Here is a 9,767-nt window from a genome sequence, read left to right on the forward strand (position 1 = left end):
CTGCCTTCAGTCCTTCCCAGCATCAGGTGGTCAGTTTTCTGATGAGTCAGTTCTTCACATCAGGTAGCCAAAGTAATGGAGCTTCAGCTTCAGCATCAGTCAGTCCTTCCAATGAATATTCAGGACAGATTTCCTTTAGGGTTGACTGGTTTGATCTTCTTGCAGTCCAAGGGATTCTCAAGAGTCTTTTCCAACACCACAGTGCAAAAGCATCAATTTAAACTGTTATACCCAGATGTAAAAACGATGGATGACTACAACAACTCTACACAGGCAAGGCCACCAGAGCTCAGACCCCGGGGTTGTCTACTGGGCAAATCACCCCAACCAACTGAGTGGCCAGGTGAAGCTGTGGCAACCGTGGGATGAAGGGGCTGAGAAGGAAGAAAATTCATTACCAGCTGCAGTAATGAGGACTGTTGCCTCTATTCTCTTACTTGCTACTGTTTAATCAGTACCCTCTTGCACACTAAACCCCATTTTTCCTTTTTAGAAATAAATGGTATAGCAGTTTTTTCTAACTCTTTTCCTTTTGCCAACAATAAACTATGTTGCAATATATGGAGATAGAATTAGGTAATATAAAAGGAAGACTGGACATCTTGTAGAACATCTGTACTTAGAGGGCATAGTATCACCTCTGAATGGAGTAGAAAGACACAGATTTGAGCTTTAAACTCAACATTCAGAAAACTAAGATCATGGCATCTGGTCCCATCACTTCATGGCAAATATTTGGGGAAACAATGGAAACAGTGACAGACTTTATTTTCTTGGGCTCCAAAATCACTGCAGATGGTGACTGCAGCCATGAAATTAAAAGACACTTGCTTCTTGGAAGAAAAGCTATGACCAACCTAGACAGCATATTAAAAAGCAGAGACATTACTTTGCTAACAAAGGTCTAGTCAAAGCTATGGTTTTTCCAGTAGTCATGAATGTGAGAGTTAGACTATAAAGAAAGCTGAGTGTGAAAGAATGGATGCTTTTGAACTGTGGTGTTGGAGAAGACTCTTGAGAGTCCCTTGGACTGCAAGGAGATCCAACCAGTCTATCCTAAAGGAAATCAGTCCCAAATATGCATTGGACCCCAGTTTCATCCATCTCATTAGAACTGATTCAAATGAATTCTTTTTAATGGCTGAGTAATATTCCATGGTGTATATATACCACAGCTTCCTTATCCATTCATCCGTTTGCTGACAGAACAGACTTTTGGACTCTGTGGGAGAAGGCGAGGGTGGGATGTTTCGAGAGAACAGCATCGAAACATGTATATTATCTATGGTGAAACAAATCACCAGCCCAGGTTGGATGCATGAGACAAGTGCACGGGCCTGATGCACTGGGAAGACCCAGAGGAATCGGGTGGAGAGGGAGGTGGGAGGGGGGGATCGGGATGGGGAATACATGTAACTCCATCGCTGATTCATGTCAGTGTATGACAAAACCCACTACAATATTGTAAAGTAATTAGCCTCCAACTAATAAAAATAAATGAAAAAAAATTCATTGGAAGGACTGATGCTGAAGCTGAAACTCCAATACTTTGGCCACCTGATGTGAAGAGCTGATTCACTGGAAAAGACCCTGATGCTGGGAAAGACTGAAGGTGGAAGGAGAAGGGGTCGACAGAGGATGAGATGATTGGATGGCATCACCAACTCAATGGACATGAGTTTGAGTAAGCTCCGATAGTTGGTGATGGACAGGGAAACCTGGTGTGCTGTGGTCCATGGGGTTGCAAAGAGTCAGACAGGGCTGAGCAACTGAACTGAACTGAACTGAGGGAACAGAGAGAAGATGGCCATTAAAGCTGAGTCCCGTGGCAGTGCCCCAAAGGAAAGATCTATTAACACCCCTTACCAAGGACACAGGACCTGACCTGTTTTCTTTGATTACAGGAAATATCCCTGTGTACTTCTGAAACATTTTTTTTTTGTTTTGCTTGACTAGGCAAGAAAGATTTCTGCTATTTGCAACCAAAGTAATTTTGTTTAAGACGCTCTACTCCCAGAGTTCCTGTTGAATAGGCGCTGAGTCAAATGATCCACATTCACTGCCACAGCAAACTGAAATGGATGTAGCATGTGTTCAGTCGTGTCCAACTTTTTGCGACTCTATAGACTGTAACCCGCCAGGCTCATCTGTCCATAGGATTTTCCAAGCAGGAATATTGGATTGAATTATCATTTCCTCCTTCAGGGGAATCTTTCTGACCCAGGGATCAAACTTGCTTCGCTTGTGTCTCCTGCATGGCAGGCAGATTCTTTACCACTGAGCTACCTAGAAAGCTGAAGTGGATGTAGACACAACCCAAATAGGCTAAGAAGGTCTCTCATGCATGGATTTAAGCATTGACACATAGCCCTCCACTTGGTCTCCCTTTCATGTTGAAATAGAAATGTGACGTAAACCCAGGATTGGGGTAGGCATGAGCAAGGTGTCCCACGCTTATAGAAAAAAAAAAAAAAAATGAGTAGGAGAACCAGAGGGAAGAGGAGAGAGAAATGATATGGAAGAGAGAAAGATGGGGAAAGAGAAGACATAATTATTTGAGAAATAATTAGGTCATCTTGGTTTCTATCTTTTCAGTTTTTTAATCCAAACCCTATGAGGTCCAGCTAAACTTTCTGTCCTTAAGTTCTAAGGAAATTCTGTGTCCTTCCAGTAAAGCTCCCATTTGACTTGAGTTAATGTTAGTAGGTTTTTATTCCTAGCAATGAAAATACCAAGACATCAGTCCACAAGACACAAGGCTCTCTGTTCACTCTCTTTTCTGCATCACTCCCTTCTCCCCAGAACTTTGGAGTCAGCTTCTAGCCCCAGGCCCAATAGCAGGAGCAAGATTTTCACACCCCCACTGCTGCCTACAGGAAAACTGTCAGAGTTACCATGGTGTTGATGGGTGGAGCAAATCATACCACCATCAATAGGTAAATATGGAGGAAGATTTTGGAAACCCACACTTCTTTTTTTGAACTTTTTATTTTGTATTGTAGTATAGCCAGTTAACAGTGTTGTGATAGTGTCAGGTGAATAGCGAAGGGACTCAGCCATACATATACATGTATCCATTCTCCCCCAAACTCCCCTGCCATCCAGGCTGCCACAAGGTATTAAGCAGAGTTCCATGTGCAATATAGGTTCTTGTTGGTATTTTAAATATAGCAGTTGAGTGCATGAGCATCCCAAACTCCCTAACTGTCCCCTCCTCCCAAAAACCATAAGTCTATGAGTCTTTCTGTAGAAACCAATATTTCAAATTCTTCATTATACAGAGGTGGGAGCTAAAGCCCAGCTAAACATAGCAGTTTCTCTAAGGTTGAATAGTTCAATAGTCCCAGAGATAGGACTAGTTCAAAAAGCTCTCTCCCAGTCCACTTATCTGATTATTTGGTGTCGAAAGAGTCTAATACTCTCAAAAGGCTATTGTGAAAACCTTAAAAGTGTACTATAGGGATTTCTCTGGTGGTCCAGTGGCTAAGACTCTGCACTTCCAAAGCAGGGGGTCCAGGTTGGATCCCTGGTAAGGGAACTAGATCCCTTCTGCCAAAACTAAGACCTGGTGCGGCCAAAATAATTAAATATACTTTTTAAAAAGCACACTACTATCCAGTCTCCTCTCTCCTGGCCTCTAGAGTTCACTCATATCTATATAATGGCATCAGTCTGACTGCAGAACCAGGACAACTGTTTAGAAGATACTTGTGAGTGTCAGCAGGTGATAGATAGTTCCTCTGAACCAGGAAAGAACATCTTAAGGAATGTTTTCCTACTTTTTTTTTTTCAGTACTCTCTGACTGGCTCAGACAGATAGATGGGTTAATTAACAGAGCTAATAAGGCTAGATGTTTAAAAAGTTTACTCACAGATTCTCTATTCTCTTTAGTTCATACCTGATCATCTTTCTTATCTTTATTTGTTTCACCACCAGCGTAAACAACAATGTCATTAAGAGTCACATCCAAAACCACATCCTCTTCCCCTTGCACATGCAGTAGTTTAGTAATTAGTGGCAAAATAAACTAGTCTATGTGCATGCGTGCTAAGTCGCTTCAGTCATGTCTGACTATTTGCAGTCAGTCCATGGGGTCATGGACTGTAGCCCACCAGGGTCCTCTGTCCATGGAATTCTCCAAGCAAGAACACTGGAGTGGGTTGCCATGCCTTCCTCCAGGGGATCTTCCTGACCCGGGATGGAACCCAGCTCTCTTGCATTGCCGGCATGCTCTTTACCACCTGAGCCACCAGGGAAGCCCAAACTAGTCTATAGTTAGGAGCAATCACAATAGCATCTTCTCTGATGTATAAATAAAATAATATTAGTAAAAGATTATGAATTGAATGACAGTTAAGGTCATCCAATGCTCTCCAATTAGTAATTCCCAACTCTACCACAAGGTACCAAATAAAGGTGTTTTCTGTGAAGATCTCAGTCTTCTGTGCTCAAATAATATCACTTAAAGTGAAAGATGAGTCTTATTACATTGAGGGTGGTGTTTTCTTCCTAAAGGGGGAGCTGCCCCAGAAATGCTTCAGTTTAACTGAAATATTTTTGAAAACATGAACTTTTATATTTTGGTCTAGATTTTTTGTGGTAAAATATACAAAACATAAAATTGCTCATTTGAGCCATGTTCAATTATGCATTTCTGTGGTATTAAGTGCATTCACAGTGTTGAATAACCATCACTCCCATCCATCTCCAGAACTTTTGCATCTTCCAAAACTGAAACTCTGTACCTGTTAAACAGTAATTCCCCATTCTTCCCTCTCCTAAATCTAATTTTGGTCTAATTTTATAGGTTTGTATATTCCATTAAAATATTTTCAACACTAATTCATACCCTCTTGAAGTAAACATATTTACAAACAGGAAATAAAACAGTGCCTTATTCACCTCTTTTCCCCTGTGGAATTCAAGTGCAACATATCATTTCCATTGTACATTGTACATTTCATTGTACAATGATCAGGTATTTCTACTTCTTTAAAACCCACACCAATGGGAATTCCACATGTAAAGGAGAAACACACTAGGGACGCTTGACATGATACTCATTAACTGAAAGTTTTGGTGGGTATGTTTGGAAGGACTTTTATACACGTTAATGATTTTAAACTGCAATCCTTGTTTTCCTTTCTGCAAAAGCCATGGACATTCCACACATCTGACTGGGGCACAAACCTCACTTTGTTTTCTTTCCAACAAAATCAAAACCAAACAGGAATGCTCCTGCCAGAAAAAGCTTCACCTGCTAAATTCCAACAAGTCTAGGAAAACAAGCCTTTCCTCTTCAATAAAGATTTCTCTCCCTGGCCTGGTAACTGAAATAGACACACAGTTCTACTTCTAACTTAAAAATCTCACCACTAGGTAGAGTAATAGACTGAATTTTTAGCCCTGAATCTCAATTTCCTTGTTTAGTCACTAAGTTGTGTCCGACTCTTTGCAGCCCCATGGACTGTAGTCCGCCAGGCTCCTCTGACTATGGGATTTTGCAGGCAAGAATACTGGAGTTGGTTGCCATTTTCTACTTCAGGGTCTCAATAATACAAACTTATTTCCCAAGAAGAAATTAGCTACAGTCTGAGAAGATTGAGACAAGACTTTCCTTGTGAAAGCAATAGGAGTATGTCTTAAAGAGGAATATGCCCTCTCTACAAAAGTATCACGATGAATTAGTAAGAAGTCACTTCCTTTTTTTGGTTTGTTGGCTCTGCTGGGTCTTCACTGCAATGTGCAGGGTTTCTCTAGCTGCCATGCAAGGGGGCTTCTCTAATTGTGGCACACAGGTTCTCTAGTGTGGGGCTCAGGCTTAGTCGCCCTGCAGCAAGTGGGATCTTAGTTCCTCAGCCAGGAATCAAAACTGAGTCACCTTCACTGAAAGGAGTCTTAACTGAACCACCAGGGAAGACTGCACCTCCTTTATTTTTCAGTTCAATTCAGTTCACTCAGTCGTGTCCGACTCTTTGTCACCCCATGGACTGCAGCACGCCAGGCCTCCCTGTCCATCACCAACTCCCAGAGTCCACACAAACCCATGTCCTTTGTACTGGTGATGCCATTCAACCATCTCATCCTCTGTCGTTCCCTTCTCCTCCTGCCCCCAATCCCTCCCAGCATCAGGGTCTTTTCCAATGAGTCAACTCTTCGCATGAGGTGGCCAAAGTATTGGAGTTTCAGCTTCAACATCAGTCCTTCCAATGAACACCCAGGACTGATCTCCTTTAGGGTGGACTGGTTGGATCTCCTTGCATTCCAAGGGACTCTCAAGAGTCTTCTCCAGCACCACAGTTCAAAAGCATCAATTCTTCGGTTCTCAGCTTTCTTAATAGTCCAACTCTCACATCCATACATGACTACTGGAAAAACCATAGCCTTGACTAGACAGACCTTTGTTGACAAAGTAATGTCTCTGCTTTTTAATATGCCATCTAGGTTGGTCATAACTTCCCTTCCAAGGAGTAAGCATCTTTTAACTTCATGGCTGCAATCACCATCTGCAGTGATTTTGGAGCACAGAAAAATAAAGTCAGCCACTGTTTCCACTGTTTCCCCATCTATTTGCCATGAAGTGATGGGACCAGATGCCATGATCTTAGTTTTCTGAATGTTGAGCTTTAAGCCAACTTTTTCACTCTCTTCTTTCACTTTCATCAAGAAGCCCTTTAGTTCTTCTTCACTTTCTGCCATAAGGGTGGTGTCATCTGCATATTTGAGGTTATTCATATTTCTCCCGGCAATCTTGATTCCAGCTTGTGCTTCCTCCAGCCCAGCGTTTCTCATGACGTACTCTGCATATAAGTTAAATAAGCAGGGTAACAATATACAGCCTTGACGTATTCCTTTTCCTGTTTGGAACCAGTCTGTTGTTCCATGTCCAGTTCTAACAGTTGCTTCCTGAACTTTACAAATCAAATAATACTGTACATGTTGAATGTATCTGCCTCGAGTAGCCATGACAGAATCATAGAGGGTTTTATTTTCTGAATCCTCTTTTTTTTCATCCTGAAGTAGACTTTCTCCATGGCAAATACTCACTGCCCAGGAAAGTACCCTGAACACAGGGTCATCAGATAAAATACAGGACACCCACTTAAATTTGAGTTTCAGATTATTTTTTCATGTCAGTATTAATATGTTCCCAGATATTGCATGGACATACTTCTAGCAAGAAATTATTATTGCCTATCTGAAATTCAAATTTAACTGAGAATCCTGTATTTTTGCTTGCTAAATCTAGTACCCCTTTTGCACACAAAAAAATTTGTTAAACATTACTAAAGGAAAGATTTCTTAAATACATCAAGGCCACTTTTCTCCCACAATAGTATGAACAGACTATTGGACTGTTAACACACTATATGACAACTGCCCACATTTGTATCCATCTTAACATTTTACAATTAAAAAAGAAGAGAAGCAAGATCAAAGATCTGTGATAAATATTGTTAAGGATTAAATGGAAATTAAATAAGATTGAGTTAGAGAAACTGATCTGATTTCTGTTATTTAGTATGTGAGTCTAGTTTTTACCTAAGTACAGAGTGGACAAGTACTACTGAACCAGATTAGTCTTTTCACTGTAGTTACTTTTTTAAAGTATTTTTCTGTAGGGTGGATTTGGTTGGTTTTGTTTTATTTTAAATTATGTTCTATATTTTTTGTTCTTTTTTTTTTTCTTTTGGCAATCAAGCAGAAATTTGGTATTACTGAGGACTATAGCCCAAAGAATGCTGGAGAAATTTATACAACATTTTTGGAAAATGGAGAAGTGAGATTACATTAAAAAATAGACATATACCTATGATTGATTCATGTTGATACATGGTAGAAAACAACATAATATTGTAAAGCAGTTATCCTCCAATTAAAAATAAATAAATTTTAGAAAATAAAATTTTAAAAAGCATTAACAAATAGATATGAACTTTGCTGACCTATCTGCCTCCACACTCTGTTTAGTATTCACTCTAACAGAGATAAACTGTACATAAAATAATTTCTGAGACATTGCTGTTGCCCTGGGCCAAGGAACCTGTCTACATCTGTCATCTAAGATGCTAGACCTTGAGGCGCCCCTGTGGATGTACTTGCCAATGTCCTCTCCCCATTCAGGTCTCGCTCTATCCCCTAAACACAAAGGAGCACTGCTGAAACCCATTTTAGCAAATATAGTTTGTCAAACACTGCCTTCATTTTTTCTTGCAACTGCTCTCTCTCCAATAGAACAGAAATCAATATATCTAAGATACCATACTGTTCTTGTTAGTCTTTTTAAATCAGTCTTTTTTTTTCCTCTCAATTTTTTTGGCAGCCCTGCAACATGCGGGTTCTTGGTTCCCAGACCAGTGATCAAATGCACACCCTCTGCAGTGGAATCACAGAGCCCTAATCACTAGACCACCAGGGAAGTCCCCTTAAATCAGTCTTATTAGCCTTTTGCCCCATGCAACTTTCTTATTCCTCCTCAACCAAGCATGCATTGATTCATTTGTTCATTCAACAAATATCCAGAGAGCACACAGTTCTAGATCCATCGGTAAACAAGAGACAAAAGCTCCTTGTGGAATTTGCATTCTAATAGGAAGGGCAGGGGATAAGAGGAGAAGGAAATAAGCAATAAAGGAATAAATAAATACATTGCATTTGTTACTCTTTAATATATTAATTTATTTAATATGATGATAAATGTTTATTATAATTTCATGTTTATTTCCCTGGTGATTCAGTGGTAAAGAATCTGCCTGCCAAGCAGTAGATGTGGGTTCCATCCCTGGGTCAGGAAGATCCTCTGGAGAAGGAAATGGCAACCCACTCCAGTATTCTTGCCTGGAGAATTCCATGGACAGAGGAACTTGGTGGGCTACAGTCTACAGGGTCACAGAAGAGTTGGACATGACTTAGCAACTAAACACAGCATTTATGTGACCTGGTGATAAATAATTTAGGGGGAAAGAGGGCACAGTAAAAGAGTAGGAGGTTGCAATTACAATCATCAAGAAGTGACACGGGGGCAGAGGGTTGAAAAAAGTGAAAAGAAGTCATGTCTGGGGAAAAGCATGCCATGATAGAAAGAACAGACAGAGCAAAGACTCTGAGACAGGAGCATACAAATCAAATTCTGGAAATCCAACTCTCAAGCTTGCAACATGCTCCAAGGTGTCTCAATTCCAGCTTAGGCTCACCCTGGACTCCCTCCTGGAAGGACTGATTTGTTTGCATTTCTGTCTCCACTCTTAGCCCTGGCCGACATTTCTCCTTTGACAGTTGCTTTCTGTTAGGTTTTGCCTGTAGGGGACATTAGGAAGAGACAAGGGAGGGACTTGTTCCTTCCTGTCTACTTCCTGTTTCCTGTCAGCATCGTTTATGGTGGCCCTTCCCCTTGGAAATGGCTGTTGCAATGAGTTACCACCTTTTACCCAACTTCCAGACCCAGCCTCATCAGGCCCCTCAGAGTATCCACTACAGAAATGCAGCCTGACTTCCAAGTCCCAGACCCCCCTTCCAGAGACTCTGTTCCTCCCTTTGTTTCCACAGCCCTAAAGTCTTGAGCTGCTTCCTGCATCCACTATCTATTATTTCAATGCTCCCTTTTCTGTTTGCAGTGGTCTATCACTCATTTAACAAATTCCCAATACTAAATTCTCTCTGTTGAGATAACTAGTGTGGTTTCTTTCCCTTGACTGGAACTTGGCTGATAAGGAAGCTAGAATGTAACTTACCTGAAGTCACTGACTATGTTTTATTCATCTCTGAC

Source organism: Odocoileus virginianus, chromosome 11 (assembly GCF_023699985.2).
Source record: "Odocoileus virginianus isolate 20LAN1187 ecotype Illinois chromosome 11, Ovbor_1.2, whole genome shotgun sequence".
NCBI classification, from domain to species: Eukaryota; Metazoa; Chordata; class Mammalia; order Artiodactyla; family Cervidae; genus Odocoileus; species Odocoileus virginianus.